The following is a 15,049-nucleotide window of genomic DNA, read 5'->3' as shown; positions in this document are numbered from 1 at the left end:
TACATACACCCAGTGTAGATAATGAACTGCCTTGAGTGCTATCAACGAATGCATCCTCCATTTTCATTGTAATGTTCAAGATGATTGTTGATTCCTTCAAATTCTTCACAGTTCCTAACTTGTTGAAGCAGTGAAATCATTTCATTTTCACTCCCAGCCATTTCTGGAATCTCCAAGTCTGAATGCTTGAAAATGCAATGAGCAGAACAGTTCTTACAACTTATTTGTCAATAATGAGCAGTGAAAGAAAAATCACAGATTTTTGAAGACAAGCACATGCACCAGATGCTATTTAAAAAATGGGTCCCTCGAGGCATGATGCAGTTCCTAATGTCCACAAAAGTGCACCCATCTGATACGAGTTAGAAAGTATTCATCACCAGTTTCCTGCCCCAATTAAGCAGCATAGGATCCCAAATAAATGAAGTGAATCCTAGCTACACACATGCATACTCTGTGTGTGTGTATATATATATATATATATATGTATATATATTTTTAAAAATTTTTTGTACTCATCATTACATTATATCCTGAGAGTGAACATGATATATTTATTTTGTGCCAGAACTGTGCATAAAATTATGTCTAAATGTAGCACTAATTCCCCATTTATTTGAAGTTCAAAGTGTTACTATCCCTCTGTCACTGACCAGCATAGAAGAAATAAATAGCCTACCACAAAGTATTTATTCCAAATTGATAACAAAAATAATTCTTATAACTTTCTATTCAAAAGCTTGTCAACCACCTCTATACTATTAGTGCTATCTTACATGTACTTTTACCTGCTGTGGAGTTTTGCCTCAGAGGCCACTGGATTTTTAATCTTCAGTGGAAGAAGCTACAAGTGACCTTGAAGGACAATTCAGGTCTCGAGACCTCTGAGATGAGTACTCTAGCAGGGAATCTGGTGGTGGATATCATACTCAGTGTTAGGAATCCATCAAAATATTTAGTGACCCGAGCCATGCCAGCAGCAACATAAACTCAGATGGCACCTGAGCTTCTGTCAAAGTTTGAATGTGTGGCTGGTACTTCTGTTGCAGTAGAAGATGTGATATCAGTCATATGTTGCTGCGTTATGGTTGGGCCAAGAAATAAATGACAAGACATGGCCTCCACTTCAGCCTTGAAAGCTCTGGGCTTGGCATACCAATTTGTACCTGGGTTCATCCATGGTCCTAGACTTTAGACACAAGTTTTCTAGCAAGCTTTCCAGTAGACCAAGCATTTATTTTAGAGTGGAAAAAAAAGGAAAGGAGTACCATGCAAAAGTTTGGGCACCACCAAGAGATTTGAATTCTCAGGTAACTTTTACCAAGGTCTCAGACCTTAATTAGTTTGTTAGGGCTATGGCTTGTTCACAGTCATCATTAAGAAGGGCCAGATGATGTAAATTTCAAAGCTTTATAAATACCCTGACTTCTCAAACCTTGTCCCAACAATCATCAGCCATGGGCTCCTCTAAGCAGCTACCTAGCACTCTGAAAATTAAAATAAATGATGCCCACAAAGCAGGAGAAGGTTATAAGAAGGTAGCAAAGCGTTTTCAGTTAGCCGTTTCCTCAGTTCGTAATGTAATTAAGAAATAGCAGTTAACAGGAACGGTAGAGGTCAAGTTGAGGTCTGGAAGACCAAGAAAACTTTCCAAGAGAATTGCTCTTAGGGTAGGATTGCTAGAAACACTAATCAAAACCTCGGTTTGATTGCAAAAGACCTTCAGGAAGATTTAGCAGACTCTGGAGTGGTGATGCACCGTTCTACTGTGCAGTGGCACCTGCACAAATATGACCGCCATGGAAGAGTCATCAGAAGAAAACCTTTCCTGCGTCCTCACCACAAAATTCAGCATAGGAAATTTGCAGAGGAACATCTAAACAAGCATTTTGAAAACAAGTCCTGTGGACTGATGAAGTTAAAATAGAACTTTTTGGCCACAATGAGCAAAGGTATGTTTGCTCATGAGCAAAAGGGTGCAGCATTTCATGAAAAGAACACCTCTCCAACTGTTAAGCACAGGGATGGATTGATCATGTGGCTGTGGCTGTACCCCTTGACAGTAAGTACTCCTGTTTGAGTACTGTTGGGGGGGGACAGCCTACCTGGGGGAAGCGACAGTGGCCATGCCTCTGGCACAGAGTCTGGCCCTGTGGCTCAGAAGGGTAGGGAAAGGAAGAGGAAGGCAGTAGTGATAGGGAACTCTATAGTCAGGGGTTCTGACAGGCGATTCTGTGGACACAGGAAGGAAACTCGGATGGTAGTTTGCCTCCCAGGTGCCTGGGTCTGGGATGTTTCTGATCACATCCGAGATATCCTGCGGTGGGAAGGAGAACAGCCAGAAGTCATGGTACATATTGGTACCAATGACAAAGGTAGGAAAAGGGAGGAGGTCCTGAAAGAAGACTACAGGGAGTTAGGAAGGAAGTTGAAAAGCAGGACCGCAAAGGTAGTAATCTCGGGATTACGGCCTATGCCATGCGACAGTAAGAATAGGAGTAGAATGAGGTGGAGGATAAATGCGTGGCTGAGGGATTGGAGCAGGGGACAGGGATTCTGATTTCTGGATCATTGGGACCTCTTTTGGGGCGGATGTGACCTGTACAAAAAGGGGTCCCAGGGAACCAATATTCTGGTGGGCAAGTTTGATAGAACTGTTGGGGAGGGTTTAAACTAGTTTGGCACGGGGGTAGGAATCAGAATGTGAGTTCAGGGATTAAGGTAGAAGGACAAGGGCATGATGCTAAGAGTTCTGAGTTGATGAGGAAGGACGGGCAGGGGACAGAACATAATTGTAGCCAGTTAAAGGGGTTGAAATGTGTCTATTTCAATGCTAGGAGTATTAGGAACAAGGAGGATGAACTTAGAGCATGGAGTAGTACGTGGAACTACGATGTTGTGGCCGTTACTGAAACTTGGTTGGAGGAAGGGCAGGATTGGATGATGCAGGTCCCGGGGTTCAGGTGTTTCAAAAGGAATAGGATGGGAGGTAGAAAAGGCGGGGTTGGCACTGCTGGTCAGGGATAGTATCACAGCTATAGAAAGGGAGGGTACTGCAGAAGGAGTGTCCATGGAGGCAGTCTGGGTAGAAGTCAGAAATAGGAAGGGATCAATCACTGTGCTGGGAGTAGTCTATAGGCCCCCAAATAGCCCTTGGGACACCGAGGAACAGATAAGCAGGCAGATTTTAGAATGGAGCAGGAAATACAAGGTAGTAGTTATGGGTGATTTCAACTTCCCTCATATTGACTGGGACCTCCTGAGTGCAAGGGGGATAGATGGGGCTGAATTTGTCAGGTGTGTTCAAGAAGGATTCCTGACGCAGTATGTGGACCGGCCGACGAGAGGAGAGGCTAAACTGGATCTAGTTCTGGGTAATGAACCTGGTCGGGTGACAGACCTCTTGGTGGGGGAGCATTTTGATGAGAGTGACCATAACTCCCTTAGCTTCAGCATAGCTATGGAAAGGGATCAGACGAAATGGTAAAGTGCTTAACTGGGGAAGGGCTAACTTTGAAGGGATGAGGCAGGAACTAGTGAGAGTAAATTGGAAACAGATGTCCAAAGGGGAAAGCACAGAAGTAACGTGGGAGAAATTTAGGGACCACTTGAGCTGGGTTCAGGATAGGTTTGTCCCACTGAGGCAAGGAAAAAATGTAGGAAAAGGGAACCATGGCTGACAAAACATGTGAGGCAACTTGTTGAGAGGAAAAAGGAAGCATATGTTAGATATAAGAAGCAGGAAGTAGGAGGGGCTTTTGAGAAATCTAGGGTAGCCAGGAAGGAGCTAGAGAAAGGACTCAGGAGAGCTCAAAGGGGGCATGAGAAGGCCTTGGCATGTAGGATTAAGGAGAACCCCAAGGCGTTGTATGTGTATGTGAAGAATAGGAGGATGACGAGAACGAAGGTGGGACCACTAAAGGATAAAGAGGGCAACACGTGCTTGGAAGTGGAGGAGGTTGGGGAGGTCCTAAGTGAATACTTTGCTTCAGTATTCACAAGTGAAAAGGATCTCAATCAGGATGAGGTCAAAGTAGAGTGAGCCTGTGTGCTGGACAATGTGGAGATTAAGGAAGAAGTGCTGGATCTTCTTAAAAACATTAAGATTGATAAATCCCCAGGGCCAGATATGATACACCCCAGGTTGATGTGGGAATTGAGGGAAGAGATCGCAGGAGCATTAGCCATGATCTTTGAATCCTCTTTGGCTGCAGGGGAAGTGCCGGAGGACTGGAGAATGGCAAATGTAGTTCCCTTGTTTAAAAAAGGTAATAGGGAGAAACCTGGGAACTATAGACCAGTGAGTCTTACATCAGTGGTATGCAAACTACTGGAAAGGATTCTTAAGGATAGGATCTATGAGCATTTGGAGAAGTACGGTCTACTCAAGGATAGTCAACATGGTTTTGTGAAGGGAAGATCGCGCCTCACGAGCCTGATTGAGTTTTTTGAAGAGGTAACAAAAGAAATTGATGAGGGTAGGGCAGTGGATGTGGTCTACATGGACTTTAACAAAGCATTTGACGAGATCTCCCATGAGAGACTCATCCAGAAAGTCATGTGGCATGGGATAAGTAGAACCAAAATGGCTTAAAGGAAGAAAGCAGAGTGTAGTTGTGGAAGGAAAGTATTCTGCCTGGAGGTCAGTAACTAGTGAAGCGCTGCAGGGATCTGTTCTGGGACCCCTGCTATTTGTGATTTTTAGAGGTGGAAGGATGGGTGAGTAAGTTTGTGGATGACACAAAGATTGGAGAAGTTGTGGATGGAGCTGTAGGTGGTCGAAGGTTACAAGAGGATATAGACAGGCTGCAGAGTTGTGCAGAAAAATGGAAGATGGAGTTCAATCCGGACAAGTGTGAGGAGATGCATTTTGGAAGGACAAACCAGAAAACTGAATACAGGATTAATGGTCAATTACTTAAGAGTGTGGATGAACAAAGGGACCTTGGGGTTCAAATCCATACATCCATCGAGGTCGCTGCGCAGGTTGATAGGATAGTTAAGAAGGCTTATGGGATGCTAGGCTTCGTTAACAGAGGGATTGAGTTCAAGAGTAGAGAGGTCATGTTGCAACTCTACAAACCTCTGGTGAGACCGCACTTAGAGTATTGTGTTCAATTCTGGTCACCTCATTTTTGGAAGGATGTGGAAGCTATGGAGAGGGTGCAGAGGAGATTTACCAGGATGTTGCCTGGTTTGGAGAACAAGTCATATGAAGCAAGGTTAGCAGAGCTGGGACCTTTCTCTTTGGAGCATAGAAGAATGAGAGGGGACGATAGAGGTCTACACGATGATGAGAGTCATAGATAAGGTAGATAGTCAGTACCAATAGCAAACACCAGAGGGCATATGTACAAAATTAAGGGAGGGAAGTTTAGGGGAGACATCAGGGGTAAATTTTTTACACAGAGGGTTGTGAGTGCCTGGAATGACTTGCCCGGGATGGTGGTGGAGGCTAAAACATTAGGGGTATTTAAAAGCCTCTTGGACAGGCACATGGCTGAAAGAAAAATTGAGGGTTATGGGGTAGTGTGGGTTTAGTACTTTTTTTAAGGATTATATTGGTCAGCACAACATGGAGGGCTGAAGGGCCTGTACTGTGCTGTAGTGTTCAATGGGTCTATGGTTCTATTATGCTTTGGGTTTGTGTTGCAGCCAGTGGTACAGGGAACATTTCACTGGTAGAGGGAAGAACGAATTCAATTAAATACCAGCAAATTCCGAAAGCAAACATCACACCATCTGTAAAAAAGCCAAAGATGAAATGAGGATGGCTTCTACAACAGGATAATGATCCTAAACACACCTCAAAATCCACAATGGACTACCTCAAGAGGCGCATTCTGAAGCTTTTGCCGTGGCCCTCACAGTCTCCCGATCTAAACATCATTGAAAATCTGTGGATAGACCTCAAAAGAGCAGTGCGTGCAAGATGGCCCAAGAATCTCACAGAACTAGAAGCCTTTTGCAAAGGAAGAATGGGTGAAAATCCCCCAAACAAGAATTGAAAGACTCTTAGCTGGCTACAGTAAGTGTTTACAAACTGTGATACTTGCCAAATGGGGTGTTACTAAGTACCGACAATGCAGAGTGCCCAAACTTTTGCTTTGGGCCCTTTTCCTTATTTGTTATTTTGAAACTGTAAAAGATAGAACCAAAAGTAATGGGAGAGAACTTAAATGGGTTTTCTGCATCTGTATTTACTAAGGAAACTGGCATGGAGTCAATGGAAATAAGGCAAACAAGTAGTGAGGTCATAGAACCTATACAGATTGAAGAGGAGGAGGTGCTTGCTACCTTGAGGCAAATCAGAGTAGATAAATCCCCAAGACATGACAGGGTATTCTCTTGGACCTTGAAGGAGACTAGTGTTGAAATTGCAGGAGCCCTGGCAGATATATTTAAAATGTCCATATCTACGGGTGAAGTGCCTGAGGATTGGGGGATAGCTCATGTTGTTCCGTTGTTTTAAAAAGGCTCTAAAAGTAATTTGGGAAATTATAGGCTAGTAAATTTGATGTTGGTAGTAGGTAAATTATTGGAAGGAGTACTAAGAGATAGGATCTATAAGCATTTGGATAGACAGGGACTTACTAGGGAGAGTCAACATGGCTTTGTGTGTGGTAGGTCATGTTTAACAAATAGACAATAGACAATAGGTGCAGAAGTAGACCATACGGCCCTTCAAGCCTGCACCGCCATTTTGAGATCATGGCTGATCAATTACTATCAATACCCGGTTCCTGCCTTGTCCCCATATCCCTTGATTCCCCTATCCATAAGATACCTATCTAGCTCCTTCTTGAAAGCATCCAGAGAATGGGCCTCCACTACCTTCCGAGGCAGTGCATTCCACACCCCCACAACTCTCTGGGAGAAGAAGTTTTTTCCTTAACTCTGTCCTAAATGACCTACCCCTTATTCTCAAACCATGCCCTCCAGTACTGGACTCTCCCAGCATCTGGAACATATTTCCTGCCTCTATCTTGTCCAATCCCTTAATAATCTTATATGTTTCAATCAGATCCCCTCTCAATCTCCTTAATTCCAGCGTGTACAAGCCCAGTCTCTCTAACCTCTCTGCATAAGACAGTCCAGACATCCCAGGAATTAACCTCGTGAATCTACGCTGCACTTCCTCTACAGCCAGGATGTCCTTCCTTAACCCTGGAGACCAAAACTGTACACAATACTCCAGGTGCGGTCTCACCAGGGCTCTGTACAAATGCAAGAGGATTTCCTTGCTCTTGTACTCAATTCCCTTTGTAATAAAGGCCAACATTCCATTAGCCTTCTTCACTGCCTGCTGCACTTGCTCGTTCACCTTCAGTGACTGATGAACAAGGACTCCGAGATCTCTTTGTATTTCTCCCTTACCCAACTCTACACCGTTCAGATAATAATCTGCTTTCCTGTTCTTACTCCCAAAGTGGATAACCTCACACTTATTCACATTAAACACCATCTGCCAAGTATCTGCCCACTCACCCAGCCTATCCAAGTCACCCTGAATTCTCCTAACATCCTCATCACATGTCACACTGCCACTCAGCTTAGTATCATCAGCAAATTTGCTGATGTTATTTTCTATGCCTTCATCCAAATCGTTAACGTAAATGGTAAACAGCTGTGGTCCCAATACCGAGCCCTGTGGCACCCCACTAGTCACCACATGCCATTCCGAGAAACACCCATTCACCGTTACCCTTTGCTTTCTATCTGCCAACCAGTTTTCTATCCATGTCAATGCCTTCCCCCCGATGCCCTGAGCTTTGATTTTACCCACCAATCTTCTATGTGGGACCTTATCAAATGCCTTCTGAAAATCGAGGAACACTATATCCACTGGATCTCCCCCGTCTAACTTCCTGGTTACATCCTCGAAAAACTCCAACAGATTCGTCAAGCATGATTTACCCTTGGTAAATCCACGCTGGTTCGGCCCAATCCTATCACTGCTATCTAGATATGCCACTATTTCATCCTTAATAATGGACTCTAGCATCTTTCCCACCACAGATGTCAGGCTGACAGGTCGATATTTCTCTGTTTTCTCCCTCCCTCCTTTCTTAAATCTATTAGACTTTTTCGAGGAGGTTACCAGGAAAGTGGATGAAAGGAAGGCAGTGGATGTTGTCTACATGGACTTCAATAAGGCTTTTGACAAGGTCCCGTATCGGAGGTTAGTTAGGAAGATTCAGTTGCTAGGTATACATGGTGAGGTAGTAAATTGGATTAGACATTGACTCAATGGAATAAGCCAGAGAGTGGTAGTGGAGGATTGCTTCTCTGAGTGGAGGCCTATGACTCGTGATGTGCCACAGGGATCAGTGCTGGGTCCATTGTTATTTGTCATCTATATCAATGATCTGGATGATAATGTGGCAAATTGGATCAGCAAATTTGCTGACGATACAAAGATTGGAGGCGTAGTGGACAGTAAGGAGCGTTTTCAAAGTTTGCAGAGGGATTTGGACCAGCTAGAAAAATGGGTTGAAAAATGGCAGATAGAGTTTAATACAGACAAGTGTGAGGTATTGCACTTTGGAAAGATGAACCAAGGTAGAACATACAAGGTAAATGGTAGGGCACTGAGGAGTGCAGTAGAACAGAGGGATCGGGAATACAGATACAAAATTCCCTAAAAGTGGTGTCACAGGTAGACAGGGTAGTAAAGAGAACTTTTGGTACATTGGCCTTTATAAATCAAAGTATTGAGTATAAGAGTTGGAATGTTATGGTGAGGTTGTATAAGGCATTAGTGAGGCCAAATTTGGAGTATTGTGTGCAGTTTTGGTCACCAAATTACAGAAAGGATACTAATAAGGTTGAAAGAGTGCAGAGAAGGTTTACAAGGATGTTCACACAAAGTGCACTGCAGATGCTGTGGTCAAATCAACACGTACAAACAAGCTGGATGAACTCAGCAGGTTGGGCAGCATCCGTTGAAAGGAGCAGTCAACGTTTCGGGTCGAGACCCTTCGTCAGGACTAAAGAAGGAGGGGGCAGGGGCCCTATAAAGAAGGTGGGGGGAAGGTGGAAAACCAATCAGAGGAAAGATCAAGGGGTGGGGGAGGGAAGCAGGAGAGATGAAGAAGGAATCTAAGGGGAAAGCGTTATGGGTAGTAGAAGAAGGCAGAGTCATGAGAGGTGATAGGCAGCTAGAAGAGGAGACAGAGTAGAAGTGGGATGGGGGAAGGGAGAGGGAAGGAAATACCGGAAGTTGGAGAATTCGATGTTCATACCAAGGGGCTGGAGACTACCCAGACGGTAGATGAGAAGTTGTTCCTCCAACCTGAGTTTGGTCTCATCATGGCAGTAGAGGAGGCCATGTATGGACATATCCAAATGGGAATGTGAAGCAGAGTGGCAACCGGGAGATCCTGTCTGTTGTGGCGGATGGAGCGGAGGTGCTCGACGAAGTGTTCCCTCAATCTGCGTCGGGTCTCGCCAGTATAGAGGAGGCCGCAACGGGAGCACCAGATACAATAGATTACCCCAACAGACTCACAAGTGAAGTGTTGCCTCACCTGGAAGGACTGTTTGGGGCCCTGAATGGTGGTAAGAGATGAGGTGTAGGGACGGGTGTAGCACTTATGCTTGCAGGGATAAGTTCCAGGTGGGAGATCTGTGGGGAGGGACGTGTGAACCAGGCAGTCATGGAGGGAACGATCCCTGCAAAAAGCAGAGAGGGGTAGAGAGGGAAAGATGCCCTTAGTGGTGGGGTCCTGTTGAAGGTGGTAGAAGTTACGGAGGATAATATGCTGGATCCGGAGGCTGGTGGGGTGATAAGTGAGGACAAGGGGGACACAGTCCCTGTTGTGGTGACGGGAGGAGGGATGAGGGCTGAAATGTGGGAAATGGAGGAGATGTGGGTGAGGGCATCATTGATGACGGCAGAAGGGAAACCATGATTCTTAAAGAAAGAGGAAATTTCTCTCGGTCTCCATCTCTGGAGATAGACTGTCCACTGACATCTTCTACAAACCCACTGACTCCCATAACTACCTTGATTATACCTCTTCCCACCCTGCCAAATGCAAAAATTCTATTCCCTATTCCCAGTTCCTCCGTCTCTGCCGCATCTGCTCCCAGGATGAGGCTTTCCATTCCAGGACATCCCAAGGATCCTTTTTCTTTAAGAATCGTGGTTTCCCTTCTGCCGTCATCAATGATGCCCTCACCCACATCTCCTCCATTTCCTGCACTTCTCCCACCTGGCACTTATCCCTGCAAGCGTAAGTGCTACACCTGTCCCTACACCTCATCTCTTACCACCATTCACGGCCCCAAACAGTCCTTCCAGGTGAGGCAACACTTCACTTGTGAGTCTGTTGGGGTCATCTATTGCATCCGGTGCTCCCGGTGCGGCCTCCTCTACATCAGCAAGACCCGACGCAGATTGGGGGACCGCTTCGTCGAGCACCTCCACTCCGTCCACCACAACAGACAGGATCTCCCGGTTTCCACTCACTTCAACTCTCCTTCACATTCCCATTCGTATATGTCCATACATGGCCTCCTCTACTGCCATGATGAGGCCAAACTTTGGTTGGAGGAACAACATCTCATATACCATCTGGGTAGTCTCCAGCCCCTTGGTATGGACATTGAATTCTCCAACTTCCAATAATTCCCTCCCTCTCCCTTCCCCCATCCCACCTTCACTGTCTCCTCTTCTAGCTGCCTATCACCTCTCTCATGACTCTGCTTTCTTCTACTGCCCATAGTGCTTTCCCCTTAGATTCCTTCTTCATCTCTCCTGCTTCCCCTCCCCCACCCCCTGATCTTTCCTCTGATTGGTTTTCCACCTTCCCCCCACCTTCTTTATAGGGTCCCTGCCCCCTCCTTCAGTCCTGACGAAGGGTCTCGACCCGAAACGTTGACTGCTCCTTTCAACGGATGTTGCCCAACCTGCTGAGTTCATCCAGCTTTTTTGTATGTCTTTACAAGGATGTTGCTGGGACTTGAGAAACTGAGTTACAGAGAAAGGTTGAATAGGTTAGGACTTTATTCCCTGGAACATAGAAGAATGAGGGGAGACTTGATAGAGGTATATAAAATTCTGATGGGCATAGATACAGTGACTGGAAGCAGGCTTTTTCCTGAAAAGAAACCAGAGGACATATGTTAAGGGTGAAGGGCGAAAAGTTTAAAGGGAACATTGGGGGGGCTTCTTCACACAGAGTGGTGGGAGTGTGGAATGAGCTGCCAGATGAAGTGGTAAATGTGGGCTGACTTTTAACATTTAAGAAAAACTTGGACAGGTACATGGATGAGAGGTGCATGGAGGGATATGGTCCAGGTGCAGATCAGTGGGACTAGGCAGAAAAATGGTTCGGCACAGCCAAGAAGGGCCGAAAGGCCTGCTTCAGTGCTGTAATGTTCTATGGAAATAAAAAAAAAGTAATCTTGTTTAACATATTAAAAGGAATGTGCCATCTTTAACTTTATGCCTTTTGGAAATCAGGTCATCTTTTACTCGCTGAGCTATTCACAGTAACAGAAATTTTGATTGGGGTGCCCAAACTTCTGCATGCCAAGGTATGTCACTATTAACCATTTCTAATCAGTTAACTCTCAAATATAGACTGAAGAAAAGCTAGAGTTCAAATTTCTAAAGGTTTTTTCAACTGACATTTTGCCAAGTTACTATTTTGAAATGAAGTACCTTTCAGTTTTGGTGTTTTCTCTGTGTATGAGAGTTAGAGAAAAGCATACTGTGTCGATGCAAAACCTGGAGATTTTGGATAATGGGGCTGAAGGAATTGCAGACTAGTGGAAAACGAGCTATCACTGCAAGAAATCTTCAGGACAGTGTCCTCACACTAACATCTTCAACTGCTTCACCTGTGACGTAAATTCCTTCATACGGTTAGAGGTAGGGCTGTTTGCAAATACTCGCACAATGTTCACAACTCCTCCACAAGTGAAGCAGGAATGGGTATTATTAGCCAGCTGTTTGGGAGAAATAATTGTAATCAAGTACAGAGGCTGATTGATAAGTTTGTGGCCTAGGGTAGAAGGAGTCAATTTTAGAAAACCTAGCACATTTATTTTTCCTACATTTACACACTTAGTCTAGCGTGGAGCAGACAGATCCTTCTTTGTAGACGTTGGTGTCTTGGACCTCCAGAAGTGGTCCACAGCAGGGGTGATTGATAAGTTTGTGGCCTACGGTAGAAGATGAGTTATTAATTTCAAACTTTCTGCATTTTCACTCAAAGAGCTGAACTGCATGTGCATGTAATGAGAGCTGTATAACTCATCTCCTTCTACCTTAGACCATGCACTTATCACCCCTGCTGTGGACCACTTCTACAAAGAAGGGATAGAAACTGGAAAACCTACAGCACAATACAGGCCCTTTGGCCCACAAAGTTGTGCTGAACACGTCTCTACCTCAGAAATTACTAGGCTTACCTATAACCCTCTATTTCACTCAGCTCCATGTACCTATCTATCGTGGATCCCTATGCTCCACGACCGCTGGACTAAGTGTGTAAATGTAGGAGGGGTCTATGTTGGAAAATAAATGTGCTAGGTTTTCTAAAATTGACTCCTTCTACCTTAGGCCATGAACTTATCAATCTTAGGGTAATCTCACAAATTTAGGGCTATGGGTAACCCTAGGCAATTTCTAAATTAAGTACATGTTCGGCATAGAATTGTGGGCCGAAGGGCCTGTATTGTGCTGTAGGCTTTCTGTTTCTTTTCTATGTTAATCAGTCTTGAAATACCAACAACAGTTTTGTAAACAAATCAGCATTGCCTGTGAGCTGAACAGGCCACTGACTAATAGTGGAGGACTACATGTGAAATTTAGTTTGGAAACTGGCATGATCATGAGCCATAGACTTGGCCAAGTGTACAGACAATTGGCTATCTTAATCAAACTATATCAAACAGGCATTATATGTCCTGAACTGAGGTGTTTTTCACCAGTGCGACAGGAATCGAGAAAAGTTTCAGACTTGCTACTTTGCTACTTGGAACATTAAACATTTTCACTATTACTTTTGTTCTCTCAGTCCAATCTTGGAGCATTTGTGTGTCCAGAGAATCATTCCTTGCAATACTGTAACAAAAGAAAAATACTTGATTGTTGGGAATTGTTCTCAGAATGCTGATGTGAATTTATTTGACTATGCTCTGATTACAAATGCATAACACTAAGGAACTATGGTTTAGGGCACGGATCGACATGTGGAATTATGATACTGTAGCCATTTGTGAGACTTGGTTGCTGGAGGGGTAGGACTGACAGCTGAATATTCCAGGGTTCCATTGTTTTGGACAGGAAGGAGGAAGGAGTGGTGTTAGTCAGGGAAAATGTCATGCCAGTGCTCAGTCAGGACAGACTGGAGAATTTCTCTAGTGAGGCTTTATGGGAAGAACTGAGGAATAAGACAGGTGTGACCATGTTAATGGGGCTATATTCTAGACCATACAGTAGTCTGCAGGATCTAGAGGAACAAATTTTCAGAGAGATTGATGACTGTTGCAAGAAACAAAGGATAACAAGGGACAAAATTGGTCCTCTGGAAGATCAGAATGTTAATCTATGTGTGGAGCCAAAAGAGGTGGGGAGGTCAAATGGATTTTTTTGCATCTTTATTTACTTGGGAGATGGACACAGAGTCTATAAAAATGAGGCAAAGCAGCAGTGAGGTTATGGACCCTATACAGATTACAGAGGAGGAGATGTTTGCTGTCTTGAGGGAAATTAGGGTGGATAAATCCCCAGGGCCTTACCAGGTGTTCCCTTGGACCCTATGGGAGATGTACAGAAATTGCAGGGGCCCGAGCAGAAATATTTAAATCATCCTTTGTGACAGGTGAGGTACCGGAGGGTTGGATGATAACTAATGTTCCACTATTAAAGAAAATCTCTGAAATTAAACCAGGAAATGATAGCCAGTGAGCCTGATATAAGTAGTGGGAAAGTTACTGGAAAGTACTCTAAGGGATCGAATACATGAGTATTTGGACAGACATGGACTGATTAGGGATAGTAAGCATGGCTTTTGTGTGTGGCAGGTCATGTTTGACCAATCTTATAGAATTTTTCAAGAAGGTTACCAGGAACGTTGATGAAGGCAAGGCAATGGATGTTGTCTACATGGACATTAGCGAGGCATTTGACAAGATCCCACATGGGAGGCTGGTCAAGAAGGTTCAGTCGCTTGGCATTCAAGATGGAATAGTAAATTGGGTTAGACATTGGCTTTGTTAGAGAAGCCAGAGAGTGGTAGTAGATGGTTGCCTCTCTGACTGGAGACCTGTGACTAGTGGAGCACTGCAGGGATTGGTGCTGGGTCCATTGCTGTTTGTCATCTATACAATGATCTGGATGATAATGAGGTTTGCTGGATCAGCAAATTTACAGATGACATCAAGATTTGGGGCATAGTAGACAGCAGGGTAGACTATCAGAGCTTGTAGCAGAATCTAGACCAGGTGGAAAAGTGGGCTGAAAAATGACAAATGGAATTTAATGCGGATAATTGCAAGGGGCACTTTGGTAGGCCCAGTCAAGTCTTACACAGTGAACGGTCGAGCACTGAGCAGAATGGTTGAACAAAGGGATCTGGGAATACAGGTCCATAACTCATTGAAAGTGGATAGGGTGATAAAGAGAACTTTTGGCATGTTGGCCTTCATAAATCAAAGTATTGAGTACAGGAGATGGGATGTTATGTTGAAGATTATATAAGATGTTGGTAAGGCCTAATTTGAAGTATTGTCTGCAACTTAGGTCATCTACCTACAGGAAAGATGTAAATAAGTTGTAAGAGTACAGATAAAATTTACAAGCGTGTTGCTGGGACTGGAGGACCTGAGTTACAGGGAAAGACTGAATAGGTTAGGAATTTAATCCTTGGAATGTAGAAGATTGAGCGGAGTTTTGATAGAGATATACAAAACTGAGGGCTACAGGCTTTTTCCACTGAAGTAGGGTGGGACTGCTACTAGAGGTCATGGATTAAGGACAAAAAGCTTAAAGGGAACATGAGGTGAAAACTCTTCACTCAGAGGGTCATGAGAG

The sequence above is a fragment of the Hypanus sabinus genome, chromosome 5 (assembly GCF_030144855.1).
Source record: "Hypanus sabinus isolate sHypSab1 chromosome 5, sHypSab1.hap1, whole genome shotgun sequence".
NCBI lineage: Eukaryota > Metazoa > Chordata > Chondrichthyes > Myliobatiformes > Dasyatidae > Hypanus > Hypanus sabinus.
This window is presented reverse-complemented; position numbering follows the sequence as displayed.